We start from the raw sequence: 21,735 nt of genomic DNA, 5'->3' as shown, positions 1-21,735 counted from the left end.
ATTTATTGAATAAAATATTTTGAACACCTTTGATGTGCTTGGCCTAGGACCTAAGAAGGCAATGCATTTTAGGATCTATTGGGCTTGTGGGGAGCAGGCATGAAAACATGCATTTTATAGTCCAGTGTTATAAGGGGAAAGGTAAAATTAGGGTTTATGGTCTCTAAGCAGAAAAATATCTCACAGTCTCTCATCTTACTTTTATTCTGCCATCACTACTCTGTAGAAGCTGTAGAGCAAATAACCAATAGGAAGAAGTTGCTTAACTTTTTTTCTTTTTACAAAAGTGACCCAACACTAAGAAAGAAATAAAGGCTATGATCTTCAGTTCTGCTTTAGATTTTAGTTCTAAATTAAACTCCTTTGTATTTCCAATTTGAATGGTTTTCTATAAGGTGGGTCATAATCCCTGATAAACAGCTATTTCGAGGAAGTTTGGCACACTTCTTCACTATGCTTCTTCAGGCTGAAGTTCTGGCAATTCCTTCACATAAGCTGGCTCTGCTGAGTGGAAGATACAGAATGAAAATATGTTGGCAGCAATCGTTCTTTCATTTTCTTCTGAATCAGTCCACAGCCCATGGATTCTGTGAAATAACAAAATTGGCTGTTATAGGTTATAGTCACATTGCCATCTTAGCACCAGCTTTTGAAATCTCTTGGGCATTTTCAGGTAGGGATTTATGTTTTATTTGTACCTCAGGATTATTCTGAATCATATATCTATAGATATAAAAGAGAGGGGGCCAAAAAGTGTTCACAAACAACAATAGCATAGCCATTAAAATTTGTCTTAAAAAAGAAACATTTGATTTAGGATTCTCAATCATTTTTTTCTAAAGGACTGAGGTTGGGATATGTAGGTCTATATTTGTTTTATTGCCAAGAGTGGGCTGATAATACCACAGTGACCAAAACGATGATGAAATTCCCATTTATAGGAGAAATGGTTGTACCCTGTCTACCACAAAGGGGAAAAATGCTGACATAGTCATCATTGTGACGCTTTCTTGCCACAGTTTACTCTCTTCTACATTCTGCAAAAGTTCTTGAGGCTCTGTGGCTTCATCAATCCTAGGCTGTTTATTATTTCACAATCATGTGATTATACATCATAGACAAATTCAAAAGCCTTTTATGTTACTCTGCCACATTCAGAGAATATTTTTTTTCACAGAGGCCAATTAGTGTTTTTATTAATCTTGCCAACATAGAAAAAATATATTAAATATTAATGATATATACTTTAGCAGACGTCGAATTCTGTCAAAGTGTGTGATCACTGCCTCTGGAGCAGAACTTTCCAGGGACAGCGCAGTACCATTTTTACATTCGGTGAAGATTTAAGTCAGATGACAAACATAAGGTACCTTTTGTGAATTGCCAGATGGTGGAAATTTGTACAGTGTTTTTATAATGCTATTCACGTATTCACTTGCTCCTCCATTTGAGAGTTTGTCTCACAGAATGTATACACACACACACCTGCATACACATGCATATGTATATATATATACATATATTCACATATATGTATGTATATCTGTGCTTATGGTATATGTATATGCCATAAATTTGTTTATAAAATATATATATGCACACCTACTCATCTGTACACATATATATATGCATTCTGTTTTATAATCTCTATATAATTCGATAGATAATAATACATAGAATTTCTAGAAGATATAAGGACCATCCAGACTTTCAAATTATTTTGTTTTGGTGGCTGTTGAGGTTTATTAGGAGAAGAATTATGAGTCTATGAATCACTGATCATTTCCTCTATTCTCATGAGAATAAGAAGATATTTCAATGATACACAGTCAGCAAAGCAGAGGGTATTCTCAGACGAGCTCACTGTTGCCACCTCTATTGCCAAGGGGAAGACACAATCAGTCAAGTCAGTTATTGGGAATTAAAACCAACATGATTCATTAAACAAAGATGTCTTACTCATTATCTAAATGGTTTAAAAATTGAATTTCTCATGTAACTGTTGCCTCAAAGACTCATAGATGGTTTTCTTGTTTTTTAAGAATATTCTCTGTAGCATCTATGGAAACACTGTTACTTTCTTTGAAGGATACCTTCTTCACTTGCAACCAAAAACACATTTTTAAGCAATCACGTTCTCTTTTGTCAGTCTGAATCAGCTGAAATATTTGGAGTTATCAACCTCTTGTAACAACCTGAGATACCAATTTTACAGTGGAAAAGTGGGATGTAGTTTATCCCAAGTTAATGTATGTCTGAAGCCTTTTGGATGGTTATATTGGTTCAGATAGGTATAGATCTAACTTGCTTGTGTGAATAACAGGCTGTAGTTTGAGGTAGCTCCATAATTCCAGATTCATTTTGGTGTAATCCTTTAATTTCGGATGCTTACAGCTGTCACATTCCTTTCACCACCAGCACTCTAAAATCTGGCTATGCTTGATAATCATTTGTTTCTGTAATTTCTTTATGGCTGCCTTAACTTAGGAACAGAACAAAGGATTTTTTTAGACCAAAAGATACCAAACTATGATGGCTGATTTATATGATCAAGATACTTTGTAGACTCTCTACGAGATAATTATGCTTGTAGTAGCCATACAGTGAGAAATGCATAATGACAAAAATCTCTTATGTTTTATTACTACATCATCTATGTATGTTTTAAAAATACTAATGCATGTTTTTTTTAATCTAGTATGGATTTTCACAGTCCTTTCAATAATTAGTATCCCCTCTCAAAGTTCTCTCTCTTGTAGCATGAGAACCAGTGATGTGGAACAGCTGATATTAGGTGGGTGACACTAGGTGTCCCATGACCTCCCCTATTTGGCATTTGATATATTTTCCAAAAAAATGTAATAGAGCATGAAAATAAGAAAGACCTGCTCTCTCGTTAATTATCATCTAAGTGCTCCTGGAACTCATTGTAGACCGAGGATCTTTTGAATTAAATAAATAGATGTGACTGATAGAGATAGACTGATAAGAAAATTTCACATTCGAAAGGGAACTGAGCAACTACATAGCCCACCCACTTTTTTTTTTTTAACCAATAACCCAAACAGGTTAAGTAACTTGTTAAGGTGACACAAGTTGTTGATGGCAAAGCAGGCCTAAACCTGGCTTATACAAACTTTGAAGACATCTAAAAATATAGCATGCTGCTATTACAGTATCAGTTGCAGAATTGTCCAGAAGATGGAGTTGTGGAGGTTGAAATTATCTCACAACCTGGGGGTCGTAGATGATAATGTATTCTGTATACTTTAGAGGCAAAAGCACATGGTTTGGTATCAGAAGTGAAAAAGTAGATTGTGGTGGAGTGAATTCTGGATTTGGAGTCAGAATTGCTCTTCTAAGAACCAACTAGATCTGTGACCTTTGGTGTATCCTTTAAATGCCCCTAACCCTCTATTCCTTCTCTGTAAAAATGGGAATAAAAATACAGTCCCTGCCTACCATTTAGGGAGGTTGAAAGAATCAAAATCCGTATTTGAAAATAGTTAATTTGTACAGCTGGCAATAAAGAAAAAAAAGGAGTACACTTTAATAAATTGTGGCATTCCTCTGTGCCACACATTGTGCAAAATGTTGGGAATATAGTATTGAAAAAATAGATAAAATAATACTCTAAGGATTTTTCATTCTGGCAAAATGAATACTTAGATATGGCATTATGTAATTTACTAGGAGCTTTCTTATTCACTGTCCTCCTTGAGCTTGAAAACAGTACTAGGCAGACAGGATAGATCAAGTAATAATAATAACAAAACAACAACTAACATTCCTTGTCCTTGTGTGTAAAAGAATTTCAGATTGTTTAAATATAGCTATGTGGTGGTGCAGAAAGAAGACCACGATTGGGATAAGGGGAATCATAATACTAGATGCCAATAAAGCATCTGAGCATTCCTTTCTGTGTGGTGATAAACATCTCAGAGTCATATGATCATATTGAGCTTTCAGTAGTTACAGGTAGATGTTTTTATCCTGATATTATTGGTTGAGAAACGAACGCTTACAATCACTGCATGTCTCACTAGCTGGCCCATCTAATGAGTGGAAAAACAAGGATTTGATTCTAGCACACCCTGGCTCCAAAGCCTAGGTTATCTCCATTGTGCCAGGCTCCTCCCACATACCACTGTGCTGACCATGTCCAGAATATGAGCTCCAGTGCTAAAAAGAAACCAAATTATCAAATTCAGCAGCATCACACCAGTTAATCCCCTTTCTGATTCGGCTCTGTCAGTGGTTCTAAAATCCTACCTAGCTCATCAGGCTTAAAACCGAAGTTGAGTTGTTCTTTTTTGTCGCCCTGTGTGAAATAAGTTGCCAATTCCTGTTTTACTTTCACATTATTTATAGTCCTGCTGATTCTGCGTGGTTTTGACCTGGTTAATTCTTCTAGTAATTGTTGCCAAAGCTCCAGACTAGCAACCCTGGCTTGGATCCATCACCTGCCTCATCCAAGTGTCTTAGTTTGCACCTCTCCATTTGCAGACCATGAAACAAGGCTTCAGGTGCTGGTAGTTTATTTGAAACATGATCCCCAGTCACCCCGCTCAGGGAATGGGGAAATGAAAAGGAAAAGAAGTCAGCCGATGAAGAGTGTGTTATCAACAGTCACCATTGTATAAGGCAGGCGTTCCTAAGTGGAGAATCATGGGAGCCACGGTAGAGCATCCGCCTCAGAGTTGTTTTGTCTGATGGTCACTGGAGCATCATTCATACACCAGCTCCCATCGGTCACTGGCTTAGGGCTATTCCCTAAGAGGCTCTAAGTCTTCAGCTCTTTGTGTTTATAGTACAAATAGAGCTACTCAGACAACTAGAGAGGGCCCTTGGGCCAAAGAACTAGGTCTGTCAGTTAGAAGTCAAGCCAGAGTGCACAGAAAAGATACTGGCCATGAGAATGTGTCTGGGACCCTGAGCATGTCTTTTCTGCCAGCCTATATATTGTTTCCAAAGTAATCTTAATGTATATTTCTGCTGGAGGAAGATGCATTAGGCTGTTCACAGCTCACTGTGTGACTTCCAACCTTCATACCTTTTCTTGTACTTTTCTTGAATATTGTTTTCACCTTTATTTCCAAATCCACAAAATCAGTTGTTACCCATTTTTAAATGATACATGTTGTATAGGTATTTGTGATTATATTCTATCTTACTTTATATCACAGATTCTTTCATCCACTGGCACAGTGATGCAATAGAGGCTTAATAAATGTTGGTGGACTCACTGCCTCAGTGCATACCAACATGTGAACTTGTCATTGTTCAAAGAAAACAGAAAAATTCTAAATACGTAACTTTCTGAAATTACTACATAGTAACTAGACTTGTTTCTAGAAATTAATGCCTCGTATCCAGGGAATAATAGCAACCAATTTGATCAGTTACAGTATCAGTACTTCCAAATAGCTTTACATTTTGAGGATCCGATAATTGATAACTCTTAAAGTAAAATAATCTTTGGTCTTTGTATCTTTTTCCTGTTGCTGCTATAATAAATTAGCACAAATGTAGTGGCTTAAATAACACAGATTTATTATCTTATAGTTCTGGAAATCAGATGTGTAGAATGGATCACACTGGGCTAAAATCAAAATGTTATCATTCCTTTCTGGGGACTCTAGAGAAAAATCTGTTTTCCTGCCTTTTCCGGCTTCTGGAGGCTGCCTGTATTCCTTGGCTTTTGGAATTCTTCTATCTTCAAAGAAAGCAATGACCTGGTTAAGTCTTTTTCACATTACACTGTAAGTTTAAAGCTTTCATAATTACATTGGGCCCACTTGCATAATCTAGGCTTATCTCCACCTCATAAAGTTGGCTGATTAGCAACACTTAATTTCATCTGCCACCTTAATTCCCCTTTGCCAAGTAAAGTAACATATTTATGGGTTCAGGAGATTAGGATGCGGACATCTGTGGGAGGCCATTATTCTGCTTACCACATTTGGGATGTCTCATTTCCCCCTCTCCAACTCAATAAAATAATCACATTCATTTGAATTAATCTGGTAAAATATTTAAGATATAATCCAAAGCCTTTGATGCTAGAGACTAAGTTGTGGTTTCAACAAACGGAATCTCATATATCATTAAACAATATGGATATTTCATTTTGAAAAAGAAAAGTTAATTTAGAAAACTAGAAGATTTGTGTGTAATAATAGTTTTTCTACCTGAGCCTTTTAAAAGTTTTCAAAATAAACTTGTCATTTGCATCATTTCATAGCTGAATTTATTGTATTTTTATTATTATTATTTTTTTAAAGATTTTATTTATTTGAGAGAGAGAATGCGAGAGAGAGAGAGAGAGCATGAGAGGGGAGAGGGTCAGAGGGAGAAGCAGACTCCCTGCCGAGCAGGGAGCCCGATGCGGGACTCGATCCCGGGACTCCAGGATCATGACCTGAGCCGAAGGCAGTCGCTTAACCAACTGAGCCACCCAGGCGCCCTTTATTATTATTTTTTAATTTGTATTTCATAGCTGATCTTGAAGAAAATTACTTAGGGACATCTGGCTGGTTCAGTCCAAAGAGTGTGCGACTCTTCTTGATTTCAGGGTTGTGAATTCAAGTCTCTCATTGGGTAAAAGTAAGAAGTTACTTTTATTTTATTTTATCATTTTTTATTATGTTCAGTTAGCCACTGTATAGTACATCATTAGTTTTTGATGTAGTGTTCAGTGATTCATTAGTTGAGTATAACAGCCAGTGCTCATCACAACATGAGTCCTCCTCAATACCCATTACCCAGCAACCCCATGCCCTCACCCCCCTTCCCCTCTGAAACCCTCAGTTTGTTTCCTGGAGTGCATAGTCTCTCATGGTTCGTCTCCCTCTCTGATTTCTCCCCCTTCAGTTCTTCCCTCCCTTCCCCTATGGTCCTCTGTGATATTCCTTACGTTCCACATATGAGTAAAGCCGTATGATAATTGTCTTTCTCTGCTTGACTTACTTCACTTAGCATAATCCCCTCCAGTTCCATCCATGTCAATGCAAATGGTGGGTATTCATCCTTTCTGATGGCTGAGTAATACTCCATTGTATATATGAACCACATCTTCTTTATCCATTCATCTCTTGAAGGGTATCTTGGCTCCTTCCACAGTTTGGCTATTGTGGACATTGCTGCTATGAATGTTGGGGTGCATGTGCCCCTTCCTTTCACTACATCTGTATCTTTGAGGTAAATTACTTTAAAAAAATCTTGAAAAAAGAAAATGACTTATACTCACCACAATGAGCAAATTAAGCCATTTAGCTAAATAGAAATCTGTCACAGAGTGTGGATATTACCTCTTTAATTGATTCCAGTAACATTTCAAGGACATTAGAAAGATCTGCTCATCATTAGACTGAGACCTTACACAATAATCCAAAAATTGAATCCTAGGTTAAACATGCCAACTGAACACAAGAAGAAAATGTAGTCTACAGAACAACTAGAGAAAAAACTTGAAAACCATCGTCCATAAGCTCTTTTCTTTTCTTGGGAAATGGTTGCTGTTTGTCAGAAATAGCATGTGTTAGGTCTTGCATGCTCATGATCTGCATCTATTAGAAGAGATTGTTTTTCTGAAATCTCTATTTATACTCCTGCTTTCAACAAGGCCTTACATACATGTGTTTCCTGTGGTGCTCACCTGAGTCTTTATTTCCCAGTAATAGTTCATGATTTGGACATTCCTAGTTCTCTCTCTCTCTCTTTTTTTTTTTAAACTGAAGTTCTATTTTTTTTAAGATTATTTATTTATTTATTTGACACAGAGAGACAGAGAGAGAGAGCACAAGCAGGGGAGCAGCAGAGGGAGAGAGAGAAGCAGGCTCTCCGCCGAGCAGGGAGCCCGATGCGGGGCTCGATCCCAGGACCTCGAGATCATGACCTGAACCGAAGGCAGACGCTTAACCAACTGAGCCACCCAGGTGGCCCCATTCCTAGTTCTCTTAATCAAGAATGGCTAGTTGATGACTTCTTCATCCTGTTCTTTTTTTTTTTATTTCTTAGAATTAAAACTATTACTAGCTAATCTGGAAAATTAATCCCCAAAAGGGAGATTCTTCCTTCCTCTAACATTATAAAGAATGCATGTTACCAGTTGCCCTCTGGAGTAGCGTGGTTGTAAAATGATTAAGCTAAGTCCTTAAATCAAAAAGATTAGAATTTATGGGTGCCTGGGTGGCTCAGTTGTTAAGCATGTGCCTTCAGCTCAGGTCATGATCCAGAGGGTCTGGGATCGAGCCCCACGTCAGGCTCCCTGCTCGGCGGGAAGCCTGCTTCTCCCTCTCCCACTCCCCCTGCTTGTGCTCTTGCTCTTGCTGTCTCTCTTTCTGTCAAATAAATAAATAAAATCTTTAAAAAAAAAGATTAGAACTTAAACAGTAATATTAGTGCTTTCTTCTTCAAAACAATCATTTTGAGAAGACAAGCTTTTATTCCGGTGACCCTGACATTTATGTAGTATCATCAGTGAATCAATCTGTTGTTCACCCACTTGGTGCCAAAAGAGTTTTTCTTCATTTCATAAATTCTCTCCCCTTTTATAGCAATTTTAAATGTTTCCTGAGATGAGGTGTGCTATAAAAATATGCATGTAAAATAAAATCTGCTCTTAATTTAGAGAGTTCAGAGTTTTTGTTAAGTTGAAGTTAACTGAATGGGTCATCATTTGTTTTTTGACTTGAACCCTCTATAGCGAAAGTTCCATTGTCGTCTTGAAATAAGTCCATTTTTCCAGGACTGGCTAAAAGCCCAGTTTAGTAGGAACCCTCAGGTGCAGTCATCGTCTTCATTAACTGCTTTTTGTTAAAAAACCATTCATACAATAATATGTCCACCCAAAATACTCAGAAGTGGATGACTTTACTTTTGCTGATATTTAAGTTGTGAAAAATTGCAGAGATTTTTTACTAAAATTTAGCATAGTGATTCATTTCATGAGTCTTCTCTTTAAATATGAAATAGCACCAGGACACCTGGGTGGCTCAGTCGGTTAAGTGTCTGCCTTTGGCTCAGGTCATGACCCTGGGGTCCTGGGATCGTGTCCCACATCCGGCTCCCTGCTCCTTGGGAAGCCTGCTTCTCCCTCTGCCTGCAGCTCCCCTGCTTGTGTGTACTCTCTCTCTCTCTGACAAATAAATAAATAAATAAAATCTTCAAAAAATTTTTTTAGAAATAAAACAAAATCTTAATAAAAAGTATTAAAAATAAATATGGCACCTTGAATACAGGAATTTCAAATATGCGTGCTTTAAAAAAAGTGGACTGGAAGTGTCTTGCAAGCAAGGATTTTGTTAATTCCATCTTCACTTTAACATGAAATTAGTTATTGTTTTAGCTTCTTTATGAGTCATTACTTTTGCCTTTATTTTTCTAACATGTTAACATTATACTGTGATGAGCATGTAAAAATTATTATATATTAATAACTTATATAAATCTAGTGACTTATTTATACTATAGATATTTATAATTTGTTATTTAATTTACTTAATGCATCTCTTCCCCTCAACAATATTGCAAAGAATGTTTTACTAATGCAATTGTACAGTGAGGAATCAGAGCTAAGGGAAGATAAGTACATAAGCCCAAGGGCTCTCAGCTAGGCAAAACCCAAACCCTGGTCTGTCTGACTCCAAAGATGGGTCTAACTCCTTTTTAGTATGCTACACTATTTGTAAATTTAACATGGAGCTAGCACAGTGTGTCCTGTTGAGTTGAAGCATATTTTGCAATGAAGAAATGACAGTGAAGGAGATGGCAGAGAAGATCGTGATTGGGACACCTGTTGAGCTATATCCTTAAAACCAAAGACTTAGAAGTCTACCCTATAGGCCACAGTTAGCATTATATTCTCTTGGAAAAATACAAAACAGGAAATGGCATCAAGCGTCCTTCTGCCTTGAGAGTTGTCTTCCTAACAGCCTATGTAGCAGTCCCCAGAGCCATCACAGAATGTTATGTTTTAACCACCCCTTCCTCCCACTTCTCATACCATGGAACAAGTCATATTGGGCAGGTATGTGAATCTCCCAGCCTTAAAAGCCTCATTCTCCAGTAGCCATTACCTCTTGTATCAAATCTGTAGTCATAGCTTCTGAGAATGTGCCCACTTACAAGTCTTCACACTAAGGGAAGTCCAAAGATATGATGTCCAGATCAGGCATTTATAGTTCCTTCTAGTCCACATGAGATTTACTACTCAGGACTCACTTTTACCATGATCGTGTGGCATTATAACATATTTGATGTACCACCTACATCTTTCTCCAGATGATCAGAGCTAGAAAGTTTATCCTATATCACATTCAAATGCACAACATGAAAAGGATTTGGTTACCCTTTACCCCCCAAGAAATTAGAGTGGGGTTTTTGAAAAATAGATTTTTGGATTTGTTCTGTTAATAAGGACGATAATATTTAGGTATGACCTCACATGTTGATGGCTGAGATGGGGTGGAGGTAAAAATCTTTGGAGTTTAGGAGATAGAAGAACTGGGAGGCCAGGGTGCGAGACCACCTTTGCATATGTTGAAATAACGAAAATGTGGATGGGTGAACGGAACGGTGACTCAAGCTCTAGAACTCTTACTAAATGATGAAGATGTCTGCTTCTGACTATAGCTGAGGGATTATAGGTGAAGAGTTCTGGTGCCATGAACTTCAAGCAAGCCAAGTTTATTAGTGGAAGAAGAGAACAGTTCCTGTGGAAGAAGCATCTGGCAGCAAGGAAAACACCTACTCTATCTCCTGTTTCCACTCTTTATTTTTTTTAATTCATCGAGGTATTCTGAAATATTCTAACAAAACTATCTGATTGTAAGAAAGCAAAAAAAAAATACAGTTTATATACATCATTATGTTTGTATATGTGTGACAATACCATTTCTGCAGATCAGTTGTGAGTATAACTAGGATTTGTAATGAATCAAAACAAGAACAGCCGCACTGCTTGTGTTAATATAGGGAGTAACATGTTAATAGGAAGAATAATATATTGATATAGAAAATGTTAGTAAGTGTTAATACAGGGACTACATGGTATAGCTTGTTAATGGGTTATTATTTGGATGCATCTTTTTTGATAACATAGAAGAAATGAATATGAATTCTAAATAGTCCATTTATTAGCTGCATGATCTTGGGCAAATTAGTTTACTTCACTAAGCTTCAGATTTATTTCCTAAGAAATGAGTACACCAATATTACCTACCTTACAGGATTGAGTCAGGATTAAATGATATAATGCACATGAAGAGTTTAGCACAGTGATTGGTGTAGCTAATGCTTATTAAAGGTTAGCTATCATTGTTATTGGCAATATATTAAATTGCCTTTTTTAAGAAAAAGGTAGTTCCCCTGGTAGGTTAATATGAAGAGTTAAAAGAAAGTCAAAAGAGTAACTGTTCAGTTATTTTCTGAAATAAAAATATAATGACCAGAGTCCCATGTGATAGAAGAGAGAGAATAAAGTATTAAAAATAGAACATTTGTGCCCTTGAATTTAATTTCTTTCACCCTTAATCCTTGGGTTATTTAGCATGACCCTGAAGGATTCGTTCCTTAATTCATTAATGGTGCTACACTTTTTAAAAAACATTCTGCCCCACCCCACTCCCACCCTAAAAGTCTCAAGGGTATATTCCTTACAAACATTTGCACTTTCTCTATTGGACGAAAACAGAGGAAAGGGTACCTTGTGTTCCATATTCAATTCCGAATCCCTGGAAAATGATTCTGATTGCCAGCTGCATTAGGGATACCTCATTTATTACTTAGCCAGCATTGAACCTAATTTAGAAAACATGCACTTTTAATTTAGTAGTGATATTTAAGAGTATTGCAGTCTGTGGTGTCAGTGTTTATGGGGGGAAAAATCTAAATGAGGCTTTAAGGAGCCTCATTGCAGTTGCACAAATCTTTTAAAAAAATCTGTTTTTCGATGGGTATTAAAGAGGGCACATATTGAACGGAGCACTAGGTGTTATACGCAAACAATGCATCATGGAACACTACATCAAAAACTAATGATGTAATGTATGGTGATTAACGTAACATAATAAAATAGTATTTTAAAAAAATCTGTGTTTTTCTTTTGCTCTTTCACCTCCAAGATGCCTATCCCAAAGAGTGAGAACCTTCCTCTGTCATCCTTGGGGTCTTGGATAAGTGACTTAATCTCTCATTGCATTTTCTCATTTCTAACAAGAGAATAAAAATGTCTCCTTCACAGATTTATCCTCAGGATTTTAGCTAAATAATACGTTTTAAAAATGCTTCCAGAGTGCCTCTTACAGAGAAGCTGGCAATCGAAAATTTATCTGTTTTAGTTACTTGACCACTAAAATTATAACTGGAGTTGGTAAAAGCAGTTATATAACATTGTTTCAAAGATGTAAACATTGCCATTTCCACTAGATATGTTGACATGTGGTATGTCTTCCTTCTATAACTCAATTTACATTAAAATTCTTTTTTAACTCTCCTCTCCCAGTATTCAATCTACAGCTTGTGGCACAGTGTACATAATTTTTGGGTAGATAGTGACTGAGCACATTATATAAAAGATGCATTATTTACCAGATCAAAGGTCAATGTGTTCATAATTTGTTATGCCAAGGGTCAGACAGTCCAGAAATGTCTGCAAATTTCTAAAGTGACGTACATTTCTGAAATAAAACTGCCATTCTATAATGGATAGCACATCAACTGGGTAGCCAAGCATGCTTATAAGATTTACAGGGCATAGCTCATCAGTGAGGCTCTCCATAAATCCACTCTAGGACAGATTTCCAGATTCCGTTTTTAAGTACATCAACATTCTTTCCTTTTTAAATAAGTCTTTCTCAAGGAAATGATCACAATATTGCTCTTGGGACTGAATGTTCCTGTATGGTAGAATATTACATTTTCTGAAAGATCACTTACTAATATGGTGAACCGTGGAGAGTATACTTTCTGTTTTGGTCTTTGGATGGAGTCATTTTTTAAAATTTTATTATGTTATGTTAATCACCATACATTACATCATTAGTTTTTGATGTAGTGTTCCATGATTCATTGTTTGCATATAACACCCAGTGCTCCATTCAGTACATGCCCTCCTTAATACCCATCACCAGGCTAACCCATCCCCCGACCCTGGATGGAGTCATTTTTTGATCTTACTTTTGTTGGATATGTTCATAGCAAAACTACTGTCATTTTTATAGTGAGGTAGAGGTGAAAATAACTACTATGATATGGTATTTCATTTTTCTTAGTAATATTGTAAAATTTGTTCATTAGATAATGGCAGCTTTGTTCTGATTTTATGTTGATTTTGTTTTACCCATCATTTTGTGTTCCATTCAAGTATCTTCTTTAAAGCACTTTGAATGGATTTCTTCATTTTACTAAACTGATAGGAATAATGAATTGGTGATCATACTATTAATAATAGCTACCGTTTTCTTAATGTGTACTATTTGCAAACACTGAGCTATGACTTATATACCTAATGTCATATAATTATCAAAGAATCCTATAAAGTCAGTGTTATCTCATTTTACAGATAACAAATCTTAAGGATAAGCTAGGAGGCCAAATTTTCACTGTACCTCTTGTAGTGAATGTATTCACTGGTTCATTTACTCAGCAGATGTTTATAGAGCACCCACTGTGTGCCAACCACTATGCCAAGGACTGAAAAGAGCAGCATCTAAGAAGATATACACATCCACTACCCCTCAGAGACCTTATAGTCCATGGGAAAATTTAAAATTTAGCCAGGAATTTACAAAGAAGTGTGACAAGTTTTTATAGAGCAAATGGAAGTTGGTGTATGAGCATATAGCAGGGAGACCTAGCCAGGGAGGAGAGAGGACAGGGACAGCCTCTTCAAGAAAAACTTAATCAGCTCAATGAAGGTGCTTAAGTATAGCAGTGGAGTGAAGCACGAAGCTAGTCATGTTGTAGGAGAGAAGGTCCTATATGGAGAACTTTAACCCATAGTGAGAAAATGAACCTATATTCCAAGGGCTTCCTTAATTATAGAAAGGCTTTGTTCAAAACAGGAATCATAATCCAGGAAACAGCCTTAAATTTTAATATTCCCATTGTCTGATATAAAAGCTAATAAATTTTGAGTAGATATTTCCTGTTGCTGGGATAAAATGACTTACCCAGTTGAATTTTCACAAACAGCTCTGGGTTTACCTTTTATTTGATAAGTAAGTGAAAATGCTAATGTTTTCTTTAATACTTTGCTGCAACTTTCTTTTAAACTTGAAAATTTGTGTCTGACTAAAGAAATAAAAAAAAATGTCATCTGCTTTAAATAGTCCTATTCATGCTATAGTTGAGACAACTGTAAAGATTCAGTTCAGTTCACAAATACCTGTTTAATTCCTGCAGAAAACCATGTATTTGGTGTGTCATGCAGTGGTGTCCAAACATTTTTGCTACTGTAGTTGCATCAGTTAAAATATTTTTAAATGGGTACCCCAGTAGATGTATATTTGTCTTTTAACAAGATATTCATATACATGACTATGCTAATATATAATACACATTAAAAACCTATATAACATAAAAATTAAAAGAGTAAGATGAAAATAAATAGAAAAAGAAGTTGTAAATTTTCTTCTCATGGCCCAGGTGATCAAATCTTGGATATCACCCAGGAGTGGGAACTCGTTTTGCTTAACGTCACACTGAGGGAAACAAAGATGAATGATCTGTTAATGTCTACCTTCAAGGAGGTAACAAGATGCTAATGAGACAAGTTCACCAAAGCAGAATGCTGTGCTGTGTGCTATCTGAAGTTGGCAGTTGTAGTTCAAGTTAGAAAGATGTTTTCAGGACTAATTTAGTTGTATATTGGGGCCAAAGAAAGGGAATAATGGGCAACCAAGACTGGAAGGCAGCTTGGTATTGCTTTAGAGCAGTGCTTCTCAAAAGGTACCAATGCCTGTAAATCAGCTAGAGATCTGAGCTGGGGCCCGGGAGTCTGCATTTCTGACAAACTCCAGGCGACGCTGGTATTGCTGGTGATGCGGACAGTACTTTGAATAGCGAGGCTTTAGAGGACTTTCACACCTAAAGGAGATGTTTGTACTTGATATGGTAGGTAGGACGCAACCTCTAACGATGTTCCAGCTGAGCGCAACATGATCAAGTTGAACTCTAGGCAAATTCATTTGGCAATAATTTATAGACTGCATAGGAGCAGGCTGAGAATGGAGGGAGAGAGAGAAGTCTGGAGACAATTACAGGAGTTCAAGTGAGAGGTAATAAGGCCTCTGAACTGGGACACTGGCAGTGGAAATAGGGAGAAGATAACATCAAAGGACATGGTTGAGGCAGAAGCATCCTGAGAAGAGAAATAACTAACACAGGTATAAAATAGAAAACAAATTAAATCCAGGGCTAGAGAAACTAATGAGAAATCTGACCTCTTCTGTTCATCTAGCAATTTAGAAATTTGAATTTTCATAAATTTGAAAACATATGCATAAATTATATGTGTATTTATAGGAAATTTCCTGGTAGAAAAGATCACAAAATAAAATCAACATGCTGTAAATGGACAACTGGCTTTGGATGTGTTTATTTTTTTCTCTGATCATTATTTCTAGAAAGAAATGCATATCCTGGCAGTATATGTTCAAACAGGTCCAGTAAATCTCAATGATTGTAAATAGGGCCTTATCCTTATTGAGCAAACATTTCCTGTTCATCTGCCTCTAGGTGAGAAACATAAATGTTTGAATAAAAATCTTTTAAATTTTTTGAAGATGAAGAGGTTGGAGGTGGCAGGGAGAAATGTATTTTCATTAGAGGTTCTGAATTCTCCTAGCTGTTTTGTGCTGTTTGGCCACTTCTTTGTGACCTGACTTTATGCTGCACATAGACACCATGACATTCACTTGACTAGCGTGTGTCTGTGTCTGGCTGCTTCTACTGGACGCTAAGTTCCCTGAGGGACAAGACCGTGGCTTACTTATTTCGTATCCCGAGATCCCAACACAGATGCTGAGTAAACTGACTTTTGAATGAATGAGTGAATTATCCCAGAAGCTAAAACAGATGTGAGTACAGAGAAAATTCCCTTTGAAATGAATAAATGTGTGAATGAAAGAATGAATGTTGACTTAGCCCTAACCATGGCCATTTTCTAGATTCTGTTTTCTATATTGCTAGATAAGGACCAATCTTAATCATCCCAAAGTTTGCAATCAGTATTTCACTCATCCATGTCCAAACACTATAAGCAGCCTTTATATTATATGGTGACTTTGAAATCAAAAGGCTAAATCTGAATTTTATTTCTTATAGGCCAATAATTAATGTGGTTCGCCTTATAGTTTAAATGTTACATTTCTTTACCTCAGATCAGTTTACCATTTTTTCACTCACATAGACTTTTCTACCAACCTTTTATGATTCTCATTTTTTTTTTTAATGGTTTCATTAGACTCCATTATTGTTGTATGTGTGTGTTAGGAAAAACCCTCAATTCTTTTATGGGTATTTTGTTACTGTCCTCAGTAGTGTAAAATGGGAGTTACTATTGGTGAACATAAATATGTTTGGACAAAGGACCGTGGCCATCAGCTCTTACTGCACTGTGCATACACAGCCTCCGACTTGTGATTGTAACTGTGGTTAGGTCATCAGGATATCAATTTTTGAAGTAGAGGCTGACCCGTAGTTTTTGCTGCAAAGTGCCTTACATTCGGATTGGATTCTGTATCAGGTTATTATTCCTGCTGCGCTCTTGTTTCCAAACTTTCCAGGCTTCTAGCATGTTGTTTTAAGTTAATTTTCACTTATCCTTTAAATGTTTACATTTTGAAGAATCATAGAAATGAGCAGAGCCTTAGAGACCAGAATGTAGCTGAATCCTTTTGTGGTAGGGATGGTGAAATAAAAACTTAAATTGATTAAGTCACTTTGCAATGGACACCATAGCTAGTTATTGACAAAAATAGAGTGAAAATGAAAATCCCCCCAATCCCCAGCACAGTGATTTTCTCTTATGTTGTATTACATCATTAAAGGATTTTATAGTATCCCTGTGGCCAGCAGAAAAGCTATGTTTAATGTTCAAGCCTGATTTATTGTGAACATTCATTTTATCTATGATAAAAGCAAAAGATATTTTGAAAAAACACTTCCTATATGGCACCATATGTCTTAAATTTGTAAATGAAATCTTTCGATACCTCCCAGTTTATTGATGTTCCAAAAGATTTGCTAAGTTTGTAGATTCATTTTTCTAAGCTTTGTCAATAAGAGTAATATTTACTCATGTGATACTTCAGTTCAAAATTTTATGACTACACATTACCTCTATATAAAAATAACTGAATCTGTATGGGGATTTTACTGTTTGGTTCAGCATGAGAGTTCATTGATCTAAATACAAATTCTGAAAATCAATTTATGATTTACACTCTCATGTGTTCTTGTGCTGGAGAGCAGTCAATGATATGTAGAATATAACTTATGTTAATGCTCATAGTCTGTGGTATTTCACAGGATAATGACGGATAATGCAAGGCTAGTGCACATGGTTCTCTTAATACCTTCATTCTTGGCAGTAACAGATTGAATGAGGCAACCTTTTACACAGCCTATTTCATTCCATTTTCATAGGAAGCTATCATTGAATTTATCAGTGACTTTAATTCTACCTACTTACTGTCATAAAGTAATCTTAATGGCTTGAAGAACCCAGAGCCTCTTAAATCTACTTCAAATTTCTATTCTCTGTTTCTTTTTTTTAAGTTTTTATTTTAATTCCAGTTAAACATATAGTGTTATATTAGTTTCAGGTGCACAATATAGTAGCTCAAAACTTCCATACGTCAACGTATGGTTATCACAAGTACATTTGTCATGATCTACTTTTCTCTGTTTCCACTACCAACAACTTATTTCAAACCACCATTACCTGAACAAGTGCACCTGCATCCACTCCTGTCCTGTTCAGTCCATAGTTTACTCAGCATTCAGGCCTCTGATTTAAAAATGCAAATGTGATCCCATCACTCTCTGGTTTAAAACCATTCAGTAACTTACTGTTGTTCCCAAATTCTTACTGTATCTAACAGTTCCCTGCCTGAGTAGTTCTCTTTCCCCCATCTTCATCCCATCCATCTCTCCTTTTACTCTTGCTTTCACAGCTTCTCCCCTTCATGAAAGCACATGCTTTGTCTTTGTCATCTCAGGGCCTTTGCACATGCTCTTTACTCTATCTGCAAAATAATTTTTGCCAATTTATCAGCACTGTTTCAGCCAGTTATCTCCCTTTTATACATGAATTTTCAGATTTAATGTCACTTTCTTAGGAAAGTTTTTCCTCACTTTAAAAACTAGGTTAGAGGGGCGCCTGGGTGGCTCAGTTGGTTAAACGTCTGCCTTCGGCTCAGGTCATGATCCTAGGGTCCTGGGATGGAGCCCCGCATTGGGCTCGCTGCTCAGTGGAGGACCTGCTTCTCCCTTTCCCTCTGCCTGCCACTCTGCCTACTTGTGCTCTCTCTCTCTCTGTCAAATAAATGAATAAAATCTTTAAAAAACTAGGTTAGAAATTCTTGTTATATACGTTCTAACACTGTGCATTTCTGCTTTGTAGCAAGTCATAGATTATTAATTGTAATTTATTATAAATGTTCATTGTATTTATATTTTAGCTTTATGCTAAGTAAGGCCATATCTCCTTTGTTCACCATTGTATCATGAGAATCTGGCATATTATTTTTGAACATGGTGGGTTCTCACTAATCTTCCTGCTGCTTATCAAAGCTCAATTTCCTACTAGACTTGATGAACTTGAGGTTGGTAAATACAGTGTAGGAGAGTAGTCTTCAGAATGGCGCTTTGAATTTCAGAGGCCCCAAAATGAATTTTTTAGTAAGAAAATATTGGAATGCCTCTTCATTTTATTTTATTATGTAGAATTTTTGGTGCCCACTTTATATTTTATATAATATATTGGTAGAGTATTACAGGTGAATAATTTATAGGAGATAAATGGAGAGAATATGTAGTCATTCCATTCTTAGTTTCTCTTTCCTTCCATCTTTTCTTTTCTTTTTTTTTTTCTTTTTTTAACCTAATACTGTTACATGATCAAAAAGTCTGAAGACTATTGAAGGAGAATAGCTTGATTTGTTTTTACTTATTCTGTATGTACTTTAATAAGCAAAGAAAAGCATATCTTTTAAATTGTCATTGTTGGGCCTACATTTCTACCCTATAATCCCCATAATTCAAAAATTGCTCTGTTATAATTTCTCTCTCTCTCTCTCTCTCTCTCTCTCTCACACACACACACACACACACACACACACACACACACACACACACACAGTATTTTCCTTCCCAAATGAAAGGTAGTGGGCAAAACAATAGCAGTTTTCATATTAAAGACAATAAAGTTGATAGTGTTGTAAAATCATGTTACTCTTTTTTTTATTGTTGTTAGTCACCATACATTACATCATTAGTTTTTGATCTAGTGTTCCATGATTCATTTTTTGCATATAACGCCCAGTGCTCCATCCAATATGTGCCCTCCTTAGTACCCATCACCGGGCTCACCCATTCCCCCCCCCTCCAAAACCCTCAGTTTGTTTCTCAGAGTCTGTAGTCTCTCATGGTTTGCCTCCCCCTCTGTTTTCCCCCCCTTCATTTTTCCCTTCCTATTTTTTTCTTCTTCTCCTTCTTCTCCTTCTTCTTCTTCTTCTTCTTCTTCTTCTTCTTCTTCTTCTTCTTCTTCTTCTTCTTCTTTTTTAATTTTTTTAAACATATAATGTATTATTTGTTTCAGAGGTACAGGTCTGTGATTCATCAGTCTTACATAATTCACAGCGCTCACCATAGCACATACGCTCCCCAGTGTCCATCACTCAGCCCCACCATCCCTTCCCCCCACCACCACTCCAGCAACCCTCAGTTTGTTTCCTGAGATTGAGAGCCTCTTATGGTCTGTCTCCCTCTCTAGTTTCATCTTGTTTCATTTTTTCCTCCCTTCCTCTATGATCCTCTGTCTTGTTTCTCAAATTCCTCATATCATTGAGATCATAAAAATCATGTTATTCTTATTTTTGTTCTAGTGTCTTTCCTATTCTATGCTATATATGCCAGAAGCTATAAGTATTTAATATAGGATGAATAAAAGACATTTAAACATCAACCTCCCCACCTTACCTACATTATCAAGAGTAGAGTAAAATGAAATAGACCAAGAAATTAGCTTATTGGCAAATCTCCAAATGGATTGTTAGATGTAATGGTAAATGTGATATGGTACTTCTATCATTTTAAATTGAAATATTCAGCAAAGGGTGGTTTTTGCCTAGTTTTATTTTTTTTGTGGCTGTTTTTTTTCTTTTTAATTTTTTAATGGATTCTGTAGGTATAGCCTGAATCCATAGCCAATGCCTAACCGTAGAGGTTATTTTACCCTCATTTTGTGGTGTCATTATGTTTTAAACAACAACAACAAAATTATTGGTAATGATAATTTTATAGCAGCTTTATTTATTTGCCTGACTTCAGTAAATTTCAAAACTTCCTTAAAAACAATTAAAGCCAAAAAATCTCATGTGACAAAGCCAGAAAAATTCATCAGAAAAATAAATAAATCTTGAATGAATCTATATTGAAAGAATAGATGGTCATTTAGTTAAAAAGGGAATTTTAAACTACCTGGTAGGATCTAATTTAATTATTTCTTAACCATGGTTTCTAAAAGAGTATTCATTGTTGCCTCCTTTAAGTTTAATGAAAATAAATACCAGATCTCTCTGTTATCTGGAAATGGAGTAAATAAACTGGATCATTAACTTGAAAACATTATCGGGGTCCCAATGTTTCACTAATGGGATTTTACACATTATAATGAAGTAAAAAAGGAGAAGAAAATATGTGATAAAATAATTATATTTAATATCAACCTGTGGTTGATGGCAAAATCAAATGTCACTTTGAAACTCTGTCCCTTTCATAATAGTTGTTTATAAAAGAAACAATATAAATTATTCTTGGGAGTCTTTCTCATACCTAATAGATTGTAGTTCAAACATTTTCCATGTAACCTGAAAAAACTGTCTTACTATTAAAATGGAAATTCTGTAAGGTATAAGCTTAATTTGTACCCAATATTAGCAAGAGAACAAAATTCTATACAGATTACATATAATTCAACAAATTATTGCATAATGTTACTTCTTAGGTGGAAATAAAATATTTTACATTGTAACTATACTTTTTTGTGGTATCAAAAATGATCTTTTTCCTTTTTCTGGTCAACTTCCTGCAGAGTCCCTCTTTCTAAAGCATGTCTAAAGTTCGATTCATATAGAAATCACTTTCCCGAGAAATCTATGCCTATCTGAAAACAGCCAGTATTTCTTGGAGTTTTCTCAGGCAGTGCCCCCCACAGGACCATTCTTACTTGATAAGAAAAAGCTAGATATCACTTCTGCATTTTATTATTCATCAGAAAGACAGGGAATAGATATGTTTTCTACGGTTGCTATGGGGATTTGACAAAGACTAGATGGGAAGTTGAAGGCTGGTATTTGAGCTGACTTGCAAATGTATTTTCTCTTTTTAGGTTTAGAAGTTTAATATAACTATATGATTTTGGATTATACAACCCTTCCCAGTATTGCTTTGAATGGGTTGGAAGTGTCTTTTACTAGTAAATTGGGAGATATGATTAATGAATAT

Source organism: Eumetopias jubatus, unplaced genomic scaffold (genome assembly GCF_037043125.1).
Source record: "Eumetopias jubatus isolate StellerSeaLion01/CBP00866 unplaced genomic scaffold, mEumJub1_p1.0 scaffold_11, whole genome shotgun sequence".
In the NCBI taxonomy this organism is placed as follows: Eukaryota; Metazoa; Chordata; class Mammalia; order Carnivora; family Otariidae; genus Eumetopias; species Eumetopias jubatus.
The sequence above is the reverse complement of the archived record's forward strand: the minus strand, read 5'-3'. Positions refer to the sequence as shown.